This window comes from Citrus clementina, unplaced genomic scaffold (genome assembly GCF_000493195.1).
Source record: "Citrus clementina cultivar Clemenules unplaced genomic scaffold, Citrus_clementina_v1.0 scaffold_8, whole genome shotgun sequence".
NCBI lineage: Eukaryota > Viridiplantae > Streptophyta > Magnoliopsida > Sapindales > Rutaceae > Citrus > Citrus x clementina.
In genome coordinates this window covers 17,110,807-17,125,938 of record NW_006262022.1, presented here as the reverse complement: position 1 = coordinate 17,125,938, position 15,132 = coordinate 17,110,807, and the positions used below count along the sequence as shown (strand labels likewise).

The window sequence follows — 15,132 nt, the reverse complement described above, 5'->3', positions numbered from 1 at the left end:
AAACATAACCTCATCTTCTAGGTCTAGAACCATATCTGGTCGTTACATTTATAAAGATGACTTCAATTCTTTCATAACAACCTATTTAATACTCATAAGAGAAGTTTACAAGCCACTGATAGGACATTATCAAGATGATGAGTTGTGGACATATCCCAAGTCATTGAATGAATGGCATAGATTGAAAAAATAAAAAATAATTACATGGATGTGGTTGACCAAAATACTGGATAAACCCCACTTTATTTAGCAGCTAATGTTTAATTTCATTCCTCAACACCTACAGCTTAAAAATCACTAGAACCCAATTCTAAACATGCTCATAATCAAATCGAATAATGCATTCCAAAAAGAGTTGAGCTTGCCAAAAGGTGCATACACACTGTCTATCACAATAGCTACTGACAATTAATGATATACAAAACCCTTTTCACGAAAACAGTATTCAATTTAAAACAACACATGCTAGCCTGTTTTAAATCAAATTTTTTCAATTACCATTAAACAAGCATATACTCTCATCAAATACAAACATAACCCACATCAAAAACACAAAAGTACAACAGAAAAGGCAACCATGTCAAAAACAGTGGAGTTGACACCTCTCTTATCCAACCTCAAAGCACAAGCCAGAACCACCATGCCTCCGCCGATAATCCCCACATGCGGGTCACTGGAGACGGGTGCGGTGAAGGTTAATTAGATACTCATAAGGCAGGAAAAACATGCATGCACCCACACTCTGGGCAAGGGGGGAACAAGGGGGAGAGAAAAGCACAAAAAGATTACCATGCACCCACTTCCATATTTGATGAATAAGGTTCATTTTTCTACTCAACCAATTATTAGAACCCAATACTAAGATGAATTGAAACCCCTCTCTCTCTCACTCACACACATACTATTGGTTGACCTCCAAAGTTAATAGCCAGACAAACTACTACCTCCTGTACAGGACGAGGAGGAAGAGAGTCCTGCAACTGCTTCAGAAGAGATATGTACGCTGCGGGAAGTACATCAGCTCGTGTGGATAAGTACTCTCCAAATTTCACCCACAAGCCTTCCAACTTTATTATCAAATTGAGAACACGCTTAGCATTTCGCTCATGAGCCCTCTGCCATAGAGCAGATATCTTAGACTTGTCCATCCATTTCTCTCTTTGCTGTACAGCCAGTAGTAAAAGCAGCAATGGAAATGAGATTGCCATTCATTTGAAGTCAAGACAATAAGCAATAATCAAGAAACTGATACCTTATAGTCAAGGTAAATTAATATAGCCATTGAGAATATACTCATGCGTCTTCGGTAAATGTTTCCCCATCCCATCGGAAGTGGCTATGTATAGATGGTGAATCAAGAATAAGTTATATGAGTTTTTAGGATTTCCATGCAGATGATTAAATGGTAAGTCTCTTGACATTTCAAAGCATTGGTATAATTTGTACTGTCCCCATTCAATAGATGGTTTGAAAAAGACAAAAATGCGAGACCAAACATGGAGGGCCGTTAGTAGGGAGATGCTCAAACCTGGTGATCACATTTGCACTGACTGGTGGAAAGGTGTCTTCTATCATCATGGTCAGCTTGCTTTTAGTATTCATTGAGAAGTCTAATGTCTGTATGTATTGCAACTGTTCCTGTGTATGCGCAGTGTTGAATATGGCATTTCCTTATTATATGTACAGGGATATATGTAGGGGATGACTTGGTAATCCAAGTCAATGGACCCAGGAAATAAAGTGCATATTCAGCAATGAAAATGAAATCTAGCCCATCTGCAACAAATGTATGCCCTGCTAATTGCCAAAACAACCAGAAAGGGTTTAAGGGCTGGACCATCAAAACGTGTCTTGACTGCTTCTTGGATGGCCACTCATTGTATGTCTATGATTACGAGTGTTACACTGTACGTCAGCATGTCGAACAGAATGGTGGTTATATATAAAGTTACCGGAGGAAGTTATCGAATTTGCCAATAGCGACCTACAAAGGAAAGAGTTTTGCTCTGGCTACAGTCTACTTGGGAGCAACTGTGAGCATTTTGCTACCTTGTGTAAAACAGGCTTGGCCTTTAGCATGCAATCAATATTATTAAAGGCTAAGGTTGATGCTTCCCTTACAAAATTGAGGGCTATGTTTTCTGCTGCTGCGTTCATGTAATGTATCCGATAAAACTTGGTCTTCGAAGAGAAGAGTGTACAGATTTGGATGTGTTTACAATTTAATAAATATGGTGTTATTATTTTGTCTGTACTAGTACTTTTTCTTAAAGGTATTTTATTAAGAAAAAGTACGATTAGATGATTAGAAATTGTGTGGCAGGATATTTTTTAAATTTGGAATATAGCACCGGAATACAAATTACTTTTCCAGATAAGGGATATCAAACAAGCCTTGAAAATTATCTGATGAAGGTGTTTGATGAAGTGAACTAAGTGTTTGATGAATTATCACAGTGAAGCAACTCCTAACAAGCACCTGATTAGTCAAGGACCATGTAACCTGATATGGCAGACGTGGCAAGTGTCTCAGCAAAGTACCGATAATGCCAATGAGCAGTGAGGATAAGATCAACAGTACAATGCAGATAAAAATGCAGCCGTGTGGTTGAAACATCTTGGCCAGCAAGAATTGAACTGTGTATAAACAATGAAATGAAGTAGAACATTTTATTCTATGTCTCTGTTTTATTGCTTGTCTTTTAAAGATTTCAACTTCAACATATTTCCATATGATCAAATATAAAAACCATTACGCTTCTGCAAGAAGTAACTTGATGTCTAGCAACCAAAACAACAAGAAACCTAGCACATTTGCATTAAGTTTGCGTGCTTGCCATCCTTTCTCCTTTCTTTTTGAAAAGGGTCTTTATCTTAGCATGTAATTGATGTATTAAACATGGATTACATCATTTTTTGGATAACAATTGTTCGAAGATAATTAATGTTCTTCTTGTAGTGAGATTAATATACTTGATTTAGAGGATGGTTATGAACCAGGATTCAGAAGTTGGACGCAGGCTCTAAAACCAATACACCATGTTCATAAATATCAAACTTGACTCAACTGCTTAAATTATTAAGTAATAGTGGCTATAATCTCTCGAGACTTGACCGCATGGTTTCGAGTAACTTTCTTTGGGCTTATATGGGTGATTTAGAAATAATAAGAGTTTAAACAAACATGGCCGACTGCTGGGTAGCTTGTCGCCAACGTTCTGCTCTGCCTTGTGCTCACATTCGAAGTCAATATATATGAACGAATGCTCGTTCAACTTCTGCGGGTTTCTCAATCTTGTTTTGCAAGGCCTCCCCTATGGCGTGGACTTCGCCTAGTAGCGATTGATCCACTCGCCACTGTGGCATACAGCTGCATATATGTGGGAAAAATTACAAGCACCTTCATCGCGTTTTCGTGCTGGCCTTGTTCCTCAAATTCCACCAAAGCATCCACTTCCTCAAAGGACTTGAACATGGCAAATTGTAACTCATAATATTCCTTTTTTGCTCTATTAATAAAATTATGCATCGATATATCTATATCTATATCTATATTTATATACGCGTGTGTGTGTGTGTGTTAATTAGGTAACTGCAAGAAGCAGAGGAGAGAAGAAAAGAGCATAAAGAAGGAGAAGAACAGAACCAAGGTTGCTGCAACACAGCGTTTGCATGAATGGGTATTTATTTAGACACCAAGATTATTATGATGTAACAAAACATTTATCGCGCATTAATTTTTCTCCAACAGCCAGCTTAATGACTTGTAGGGACAAAGAAAGTTTATTGCAACGTACATGTCCTTCATAGAGCATCAGTCGTTCTATATGTGTAACGGAAAGTTACCTTGCATGACAACAGCATAATTCAATAATGAAAAATATATTGTCTTTTTTAGAGGCATTGTACCATGATGTAGTAAAATATCTCTATTAAAGTTTTGGGAGGAGTCACATGCAGTCTAGTCATAATGTTTGAACAGGCAACATGTTCAAATCTTTTTCCAAAGATTTGTATCATTGTATGATTTTTGCTAAAAAAATAATGAAAAGATTTGTAGGGCCAATTTTATGAGCATTTCAAGTAATATTTGTATGGTTGATAGACCCTCTTTCGCTTACCTTTGTTTGCTTCGGTATTTATGATATCAGTCATTAATTAATGACATTGAGACCACAAGTGAAATACTGTACTGTAGTATTTGTATCGTAGTTTTGGAAAAGACTTGATACTGCAGGAGCGCTGGACTTTTTACTATCACTCTTAATTACATGTACATTTCAATCAATTATGATAATATTAAGATACATATAGTGAATAGTAAATGGTTAAGGAGTGATGCATTAATTACAATAGGAGTGTTCGTGGATTAAATTTTGCGGATTGGACATCAATTCATATCCGATTCATAATTTTGCGGATTATAAATTTTAATCCAATCCAATCTACAAATTGGTGAAATTCAATTCAAATTCAGTCCATACGTCTGCGTATCGAATGCGGATTTGACCAAACCCATATCTAATCCACCATTTTACGGATTGATTTGTAGGCTAATTTTTTTTAATTATATCTTATCTATGAACTAACTAAATAAAAAATTAATATAATTTTTTTTACTACCAATCAAATTCAAAATTAAATAAGATTTAAATAAATAAATTGTTTAAATAAAACTAGAAATACATTCAAAGTTTCAAAATACAAAACATCAAAAAAAAATCTCATTTGTTTAGATCAGTACATAAAAATTAATTGTTTAGGAAGTTATATTTTTTTATTTAATTATTTTTATTTTATATTATTATCAGATAAGTTATAATATGGTGTTAATGTAATTAGATTTTAACTTATTTATTTATTAGTAAGTATAATGTTATATTTACAAGTTTAATTTTTTTTATTTTGTTTGCAGATTCGCGGATTTTGCGGATTTACAGAAGTAAAATCCATATCCAAATTCCAATCCACTGATTGCGAATTTTTAAATTTTTAATTCAATACAATCCACGAATTAGATTTTTATGGATCGAGTTTCTACAGATCAAACATTTTGAGTGGATCGAATTAAATTCTGAACACCCCTCAAGTCCAGCAAAGATTTATTTTCACTATTAATTGGGGATATTTGGAAAAAGTACAATAATGAAAAGGTTTTAAGTGAAATATTGCAGTACTAGAATCAAACCAAATGAGTTTTGTGTGGAATTAGAAATGAAATGGACTAAGGCCTATCTCTACTAGTTAGTGGGTAATTTTATTATGACCCTAAGTTTTGGGTCCGAATCTCACATAGAGTGCGTATGTTTAATTAATAATTTTTTTAAAAAAGGAAATGAAATATAATGATTCAAATCAAACTATGTTAATTGCTAAGTATGTCAACCACCACACGAACAGGACAATGGTCTTACTTCTAATTTCTAAATCACCCATGCATATGTTCACTGTTAGGTAATAGTTTATGGCATGACATGACATGCATTACCAAATTTAGAAAGATAGATAAGAAATTAAATGATGTTTTGAATGTGAAGCTCAAATTTAGAAAGAGATCGAAAGACGATGTCGGTCGTCGTGTGCTCTTAGAACTAACAAGTCCTTCGCATATTAACTACATGTCTGTTGAAATTATTCATGCCAAGAAGACAAGAACGACATCCAGTTGATGTTGTCAAGAGTCAAGACTTAGTGAGTGAAGTACAGAATACGTAATGTTCATATATTGACCATAATCTCAATAAAATTAATAATGTTTATATTAGCACATAAAAATTTCATCTTAATCTCGATAAATATATACATTAATTTATCGAAGATTATTTTAGTTTGGCCTAAGAAAAATAAGTTCGTCGTAACTTTGGCTTTGCCCACTGCAAAATACGGCGCCTATACCATCTGAGTGCCATGTGTGATGCAGTCTGCTGATGCCTTAAAAGCAAAAAGACAAGCGCCAAAGCAAGCGTAAATGCCATCCATCAACAGCTTAGCTCCAGCACTGCCATAACCCTCCACCAGTGCCGTCCAATTACTATTTCTATTTGACCTTTTCATTGAGAGAGAAGATGTCAATGTTAAAAAGCAAACTAGCTGGAGCATTGGGCAGCGTCTAATTGTCTGTTTCAATTGCTTTTTAACACGCATAGCCCTAAATACAATGTTAGGAAATTAATATATAGATTAATAGGTGGGTTGATTGGAACTTCTAACTAACAAACACTGTATTGTCACTTTTATATGAGTTTGCCTCACATTAGTCTATATGAAAATATAGGTTGATGGATAGAGTTTCTTTTTTAACCACTAAATAAACTGTCAACATATATAATTAATCCATTTGTTACAGGAAATTGCCTTTTTCCCCGAAGGCGTGATATTCAACTTGTGAATTGTATTTGATTGTCGATGGGAACAAATATATTCACATGAATTCTTCAAAGTCCTCGGTTAAAGATTTGAAGAAAAATATCCAATATTGGATATGAATATTTTCCTCACATTTTGAACTAAAATGTAGGGAAAAATACTTGTTTAATTAGCACTTAGCAATTATGTCAATTATCGAACTATTAGTCTTTGTATTTTAAAAGATTATTTAAATTGTCTATGTTATATATCTGTCTCTGATAAAATTGATTATTCTTTACTTCTCACTTGTTGCATGTCAGATTTAATTGAATTGTAAATTTTATTTAGAAAAAAAATTATTTTATCCTTCAAAAGTTAGATCTATCAAGTACCAACAATAAAAGTAACCAGATGGATCTCTTGAACAGTTTTTGAAAATACAGATCAATTGGATATCGACTAAAACCTAAGTACTTAGTCGACTCTAATAAAAAGGAAATTAAACTTTTTAACACTTTATTATCTGCATAATTCCGTGAGGGTTGGCAAGGCTGTATAACATAGCCATTGGGCCTCAACGTCTCAGCCCCTCCCTCACTCTATCATGCTGCAAATTTTTGAAACTACCCATTTTACCTATATATTCTTTTTTTTTTTTTGTTTGAACCACGAGGTGGTCTTGAGTGGGCCTTAATTATGGGAGGTACATTTAAGTCCGTATCACAACACAGACTAATCTCCGCTCGCACCGGGTCGGCCTATAAGGGGTAAAATGCTGGCCAAAGTGATGATTTCATACGAGAGCAGGACTTGAACCCCTAACCTCTCTTAAGGAGTGAGAATGTCGAACCACTCACACCAACCAACTTTGGTTTTTTACCTATCTATTCTAGCTCTTCTTGCAACTACTAACAAAGAAGAACATTTAAAATTTTCAAGCCCAATCGATTTACTATATAAAGATGGATAGGGTTTTTAAAATTTACTTTTCAACATTGTTCTTTAGTATTATTTATTTATTTTCCCTTATGGACGCTTGTTATACCATAATTCACAATTAAGCATGGGAAAAATGGGTACTCGTGCAACTGCGGTCCAGCTCACCGGTCTAGAACTGAACCGGATGGCCGAGTTACAACAACCTGCAGTTTCCACTACACTAATTATTCTACCCTTCGCAGTGCTCTTCTGGTCCAAGCGTTCCAGGCCGGTCTACCTAGTCGACTTCTCGTGTTACAAACCAGATGATGAACTCAAAGCTTCGGTCGACAAGGTCTTGAAAGTGACCGAAAATAGAGGCTTGTTCCAAGAGGACTCGTTTCATTTCCAGAAACGTATAGCGAACCGGGCTTGTATTGGTGATGAAACGTATTTACCAAGGGGAGCAACATCCTCACCTCCCAATCTTTCCTTTGATCAAGCTCGGTCCGAGGCTGAATCAGTCATGTTAGGTGCACTTGATTCTCTTTTTGACAAAACTGATCTCAAAACTAGTGATGTTAGAACCCTTATCGTGAACTGCAGCTTACTCAATCCAGTCCCATCTCTTTTCTTCCAAGATAGTGAATCGTTACAAGCTTAGAACAGACATCAAGACCTACAATCTTGGTGGCATGGCCTGTAGTGCAAGCCTCATATCCGCCAAGCTCGCTTGGTCCCTCCTTAAAAGGAAAGCATAGCTCCTATGCAGTCGTCGTAAGTACTGAAAATATTACTCATTCTTGGTATTCTGGTAAGAACCTGTCTCTTCCGGATGGTGGTGGCTGATTTCTCCTATGCAGTCGTCGTAAGTGTTGCTAACCAACTGTCTCTTCCGGGTGGGTGCATCTGCTTTGCTTTTATCAAACAAGGCACGTGACCGGTCCCACTCCAAGTGTGTACTGACTCATTTAGTTCGAACCCATACAGGCAGTGTCGAAACTGGAAACTTATTTTAATTTTAAAATAATTAACCTTTCAAAAAAAAAAAATAGTTATTGGGACTATATGAACTTTCAAGGGGTTAACAAGAATATGAATCTTTGCCGACGTTCGGATCAATTCTTTTACAGTGCTGTAAAGGAACTTTACAATACTGTAAAGCTTTACAGTACAATACTATAAAAGTTTGATGCAGTGGAAGTTTAATGTTCAAAATATTCCGTTGATTCTAGAGAATACCGGAACAAAAGAACAATTAAATTCACGTTGATTCAAAAAAATACCGCGAATTTAGGGGTTAAGACTCGTTGATGCCGCAGAATACCGAGAATTAACTGTTCAAATACTCACAAAGAGATTTGAAAATTGAAATATTATTAAACTCAAAATTCTCTGCCCTCAAAGGCTACAAGAGGGAGCTATTTATAGTAGTAGTAATTATCCTAATTCATGAAGTAAAACAAAATCCTAAATTGAAAGGGAAACAAAATTCTAAATTAGAAAGGAATTTAAAAGTCTTAAACTTTAGTTAATAAGGAAACTAATCATAGTATAATATGAATTCCTACTCTTCATCATTCCCCCCAGGGTGAAGAGAATTCGCCCTCGAATTCGGATTGTCAGCAATAACATCTTCATCATGATCACCTCTGTAAGGAATAAGATGCTTGACATTAAAGACATCTGCGGTGCGGATATGACTAGGAAGCTTTAATCTGTATGCATTAGGATTTATCTTCTCGATAATCTCCAAAGGGCCAATTTTCCTGGCAGAAAGCTTGTTGTACTCACCAACTGAGAATTTATCTTTAGTTAGGATAGCCCAAACAAGATCTCCTACTTGTAATTCTAAAGGTCGACGCTTTTTGTCTGCCATAATTTTATAACCTTCGGTTGTCTGCTTCAAAGACTCTTGCGTAGTTTCATGAATCTTCTGAAGCTGCTCAATAAAGTCTTCTGCTTTACCGCTTTTGCGAACTAAATCTGGAACTGGAGCCAAGTCGATAGGAGCTCGTGGATTATATCCGTAATTCACCTGAAAAGGGCTTAAACCAGTACTACGCTTAACTGCACGGTTATAAGTAAACTCGACTTGATATAACTTCTGATCCCACATCTTCAAGTTATCACCAACTAGACTACGTAGATGGTTTCTTAAAGAGCGGTTGACAACTTCAGTTTGACCATCTGTTTGTGGGTGGTAAGCACTACTAAAATTCAGGCGAGTATTAGTCAACTTCCATAATGTCTTCCAAAAATGGCTAAGAAATCGTGTATCCCGGTCAGATACTATAGAACTTGGTAAACCGTGCAATCGATAGACTTCCTTGAAAAATAGGTGAGCAATAGTCAAAGCGTCTGTAGTCTTCTTGCAAGCAATGAAGTGACCCATTTTTGAGAATCGATCAACAACAACAAATATTGAATCCATACCCCTCTAAGTGCGGGGTAATCCCAAAACAAAATCCATGCTAATGTCAGCCCAAGGTTGTGTTGGAATCGGCAGCGGCATATATAACCCAGCATTAGTTGCTGCGCCCTTGGAAACTTGACAAATGCGACAAGTCTCGACATAGTGATAGACTTCACGCCTCATAGTAGGCCAAAAATAAGTGTTGGCGATTAGAGCTAGAGTTTTGTCACGACCCATGTGCCCTTCGTTATGTAACTCTGAAATGATTTTCAATCTCAAACTGGAGTCAGGAACACACAACTGATTACTCTTGAAAAGGAATTCATCATGTAAATGATAATCTGAGCGAAACCCTGCAACAACGTCTTCTAATATAGGAGTAAAGTAAGGATCAGAAGCATATAACTCTCGAAATGTGTCAAATCCGAGAACTTGATTATGCATCTGTGTCAATAAAGATGTTCGTCGACTAAGTGCATCTGCTACCCGGTTGGATTCACCAGAGGTATGCTTCACCACAAAAGTAAATTGTTGAAGGAATGCTGTCCACGTGACATGTCTGTGAGAGAGCTTGTCTTGACTATTAAGGTATTTTAACGCTGCATGGTCAGTGTATAAAACAAAGTCTTTATGAACTAGATAATGTCGCCAATGTTTTAACACTTGGATTACTGCGTAAAATTCCACGTCATAAGTGCTGTAGTGTGTCTTTGCTCCATTCAACTTCTCACTGAAATAAGCTATAGGTTTACCCTGTTGGCTAAGAACAGCTCCAATGCCGACTTTAGAAGCATCACAATGAACCTCAAAAGTGAGCGAAAAATCTGGTAGGGCAAGTACTGGGGCAATAATCAACTTTTCTTTGATAATCTTGAATGCCTTAGTAGCTGCCTCTGTCCAAGAGAATTGTCCTCCTTTCATGCAATCCGTGATTGGTGCCATAATAGTACTGAAATGAGGAATGAATCGCCTGTAAAAAGAGGCCAATCCATGGAAACTTCTGGTGGCGGATAAAGTAGTTGTCTGAGGCCAATCTCGAATAGCATCCACTTTTGATTGGTCAACAGATATACCATCCTTCGATACCACATATCCCAAAAATAATACTTTCTCTGTCAAGAAAATACATTTTTTTACTGCTGTGTATAAACTTGCTGCTCTTAAGGCTGAAAGTACTTCTCTCAAATGTTGTAGATGTAACTCGTGACTGGTGCTATATATAAGTATATCATCGAAGTAAACAACCACAAACATTCCAATGAAAGGGCGAAGAACTTGATTCATGACTCGCATAAAAGTACTCGGAGCATTGGATAAGCCAAACGGCATTACCAACCACTCGTATAACCCTTCGCGAATTTTAAAAGCTGTTTTCCATTCATCTCCAGGCCGTATTCGAATTTGATGGTAGCCACTCTTCAAATCAAGTTTGGTAAAAATTGTTGCTCCACTGAGTTGATCTAACAAGTCGTCTAATCGAGGGATTGGAAAACGATATCGAACTGTAATTTTATTGATAGCTCGACTGTCCACGCACATCCTCCAAGAACCATCTTTCTTTGGAGTCAATAAAGCAGGAACTACACAGGGACTAAGACTTTCACGGATAAATCCCTTTTCTAGTAACTCTTCCACTTGGCGCCTTAATTCTTCATGTTCTGTAGGACTCATACGATAATGAGGTCGATTTGGTAATGTAGAACCTGGTACCAAATCAATTTGGTGTTGTATATCCCGCAGAGGTGGTAAACCCTGTGGTAGCTCATTGGGGAACAAATCTTGAAATTCCGCCAGAATAGGTGTCACAGCTTCAGGAATCTTAGAACCACCGTTACTCTCTATTCCCAATAAAATGTAGACTCTCTTTGTCTCTGCTACAACATCTATAAATTGCTTCTTGCCTAACAAATAATTACTCAAGTCTTGCTGGAGAGTAAACTCCTTGTTAGGTAGGAGAACGATCTTGGTGTTGTTAAACATAAAGCTGTAGGTGTTTCTCTTCCCATCATGTACTACGTTTCGATCATATTGCCAAGGTCTACCCAGTAATAGATGACAAGCATCCATAGCCACAACATCACACTAAATTTTGTCTTTATAAATTGAACCAATGGATAAGAAAACTAAGCAACGTTTCGATACTGTCACTTGATTTCCCTTCTTCAGCCATGTGAGCTTGTATGGAGTTTGATGAGGTTCTGTCTTTAAATTTAGCTTTGTTATGACTTCTTCCGAAATGACATTCTCGCAACTGCCTGAGTCTATGACCATACGACATACTTTACCCCCGATTGTGCAAGTAGTCTGAAAGATATTCTGTCGTAGCCACTTGTCTTTGTCTTGACCTTTAGGAGTGAAGAATGCGCGGTTTACGATCAACATTGGCCCACTATCACTATGTTCTTCAACAGATTGAGCGCTACCACTACTATCAAAAGTTGGCTCTACAGCGAACTCTTCAGTTTCTTCCTCCTGGTAGTCTTCACTTTCCTCTGTGCCTACGAATAACCCTTTACCATATTTTCCTCCCTTTTTACATTCTGTCATTCGGTGCCCATTTTCTCCGCAATTAAAACAATGTAATCCCGAACCCGAGAATTGAGTTTTGCTGCTTTGACCGTTTTCACTAGGTTTACTAGTTTTATTTGGAGGATTTGGAGGGGTGAAATTACGAAATTGGGAAGTCGGGATTGAATTATCACGAACAATAATTCGAGCACCCCGAAAGCTTGAGTCATTAGTACGTCGACTAAATTGCTTCTCCAACTGCAAGGCTTGTTGGTGTGCCTCTGAAATAGAGTATAGGTCAAGTAAATTTAATTGGTCTTGAAATTGAGATCGTAGGCCTCCAATGTAGCGGGAAACCTGTTGTTATGCTGTCTCTGTCAAGTCATTGCGTGCTACCAACCTAGGGATGGCAATTGTACCCGCAAACCAGCAAACCCGCCCAAACCCACCCGCCAAAACCCACCCGTTGCGGGTAATTTTACCCGTTGCGGGCGGGTTTAGTATTATAAATTAAAACCCGCACATGGATGCGGGTGGGTTTGGTATTAGCCTTATATCCGGTGGATACCCACATGGATATCCACCAAACCCGCAATATTTTTTTCAAATATTTTTAATTTAATTTAAATCTAAAAATGTATAAAGAAAATAATGTCATTAATTAAATTACCAAATAGCCAAAGGCTCAAAGTTGTGTATGTGTGTATGTGGCCTATATCCTATTCTAAAGTCATAATCTAAAGACAACTAAAGGCATTTTCCTTCGAATTAGTATTTGAAAATATTAATCTTAATTATTATTATAGGCATTGTGTTGGATGGATGCTTATGGTGGTGAATGAAATGAATATCTTCTCTTGGAGCTTGTTTTAAATGATAATATGAAATGTAATTATTATTTTTATATACTAGTTTGTGTTTTTTAAATGGATTTGTGTAATTTATACTTAAATTTGAGAATTTGTGTTGAATTGATGTGGAAATTTTAATTTTTCATTTACATTATTTAAATATAAAATTGAGTATGTTATATGGAATTTGAGGTTATTATTATAAATTTATATATTAAACATTTGTGATTTTAAATACAGAAACCCGCAAAAAATCCGCCGGATACCATTGCGGGTTTGGTAATTGTTAAAACCCGTTGCGGGTGGGTTTTTGTAAAAAAATAAAAACCCACTGCGGATTGCGGGTGGGTTTGGTAATTTAAATTTTGTGCGGGTTTGGGTTTGGTAATGGCAAACCCGCTGCGAGCGGTGCCCATTGCCATCCCTATACCAACCAATGGAATTCTGTAGTGTAATCATCCACTGATCGATTACCTTGCCTTAAATTCTGTAGCTGTTGGTATAACAGTTTGGCGTAATTATGCGGCAAGAATGCTCCATGCAAGTGCTTCTTGAACTTTTCCCAAGAATCAATCTTCTTTTTGCCTTGCCTAATCCTTGTGAGCTTAGTTTGTTGCCACCAAGCTGCTGCTCTTCCACGAAATCGAGTTGCAGCAAGCGAAACTAGTTTATTTTCAGGAACTTCTTTGTATTCGAAAACTTCCTCAATGGCGTTAATCCAGTCTAATAATTCTTCAGGTCGACCACTTCCTTGAAATTCGGGAATGTCAATTCTCAACCTAGATTCCCATCTTCTGTCATCAATAGACTCAGTTTTAGGTCGACGCCCAGAGAATGGGTTAGCAAAGCTTCCACTTGATTTGTCTTCACGTTCTGGAGTACAATGGCGTTCGTCAAGTAACTCTGCTATTCGTGCCATTTGTGCAGCTAACATATCAATTCTGGCTGTCATACTAGCCAGGGATTCATCTTTCGAAACATCTTCTTGATTGTAAGTTGTAGTATGAGCATCACGAGCTTTTCTTGGAGGCATTTTTTTCAAATTCGGGTTTAAAAAGGTAGTGGGGTTAAACTGAAAGTAAATAAAAATTTTAGGCCGAAACTGTAATTAAGCAAAAAGTTTTAGATTGCCGATGATGGTGGTCGGAAATCGAGTAAGGGTGGGTGGATCTGAAAGATTTTGGGTTGGTAAGATGGTGGTGGTGGTTTGTCTGAAAAAGTGGTTTTTTTTTTTTTAACTAAACGGAAAAAAACAAAAAGAGAAAGGAAAACGTTTGGTGGTAGATGGGTTAGATGAGTAATACCAGGTTTTGGCTCTGATACCAAGCTGATGCAGCGAAAGTTTAATGTTCAAAATATTCCGTTGATTCTAGAGAATACCGGAACAAAAGAACAATTAAATTCACGTTGATTCAAAAGAATACCGCGAATTTAGGGGTTAAGACTCGTTGATGCCGCAGAATACCGAGAATTAACTGTTCAAATACTCACAATGAAATTTAAAAATTGAAATATTATTAAACTCAAAATTCTCTGCCCTCAAAGGCTACAAGAGGGAGCTATTTATAGTAGTAGTAATTATCCTAATTCATGAAGTAAAACAAAATCCTAAATTGAAAGGGAAACAAAATTCTAAATTAGAAAGGAATTTAAAAGTCTTAAACTTTAGTTAATAAGGAAACTAATCCTAGTATAATATGAATTCATACTCTTCATGAAAGTTTCTGTACAGTACATTATAGTAACGTTGAAGAAGGATTTATAGTGTTATAAATTGATCGTTGATTCATATACTTTGTAAGAGTGCGGATATTAGCACCTAAGACTCATTAATATAAACGTTACTGTGAAATCGAAACTATCTTTACCTTAAACTCGTGAATATTACTTCTTTTGCTTATTTTGTTATAGTTCATGAGAAATTATCTAAATTAGCTTCGCCTTTGCATGCAGGTTCCAATGATAAGCACTTCAACTGTGTCCGCCTAGCACAGGATGAAGAAGGAAAAGTTGAGAGTTTCACTCTCCAAAGAAGTAATGTTTGTAGCTGGAGATGCATTGAAGACAAACATTACCACTTTGGGCCCTTAG

General features: G+C 36.6%; 1 pseudogene; it reads left to right on the top strand.

Moving 5' to 3' along the window:
• Nucleotides 1-7,420: 7,420 nt before the first annotated feature.
• On the top strand, nt 7,421-15,132 carry LOC18034094 (annotated as a pseudogene).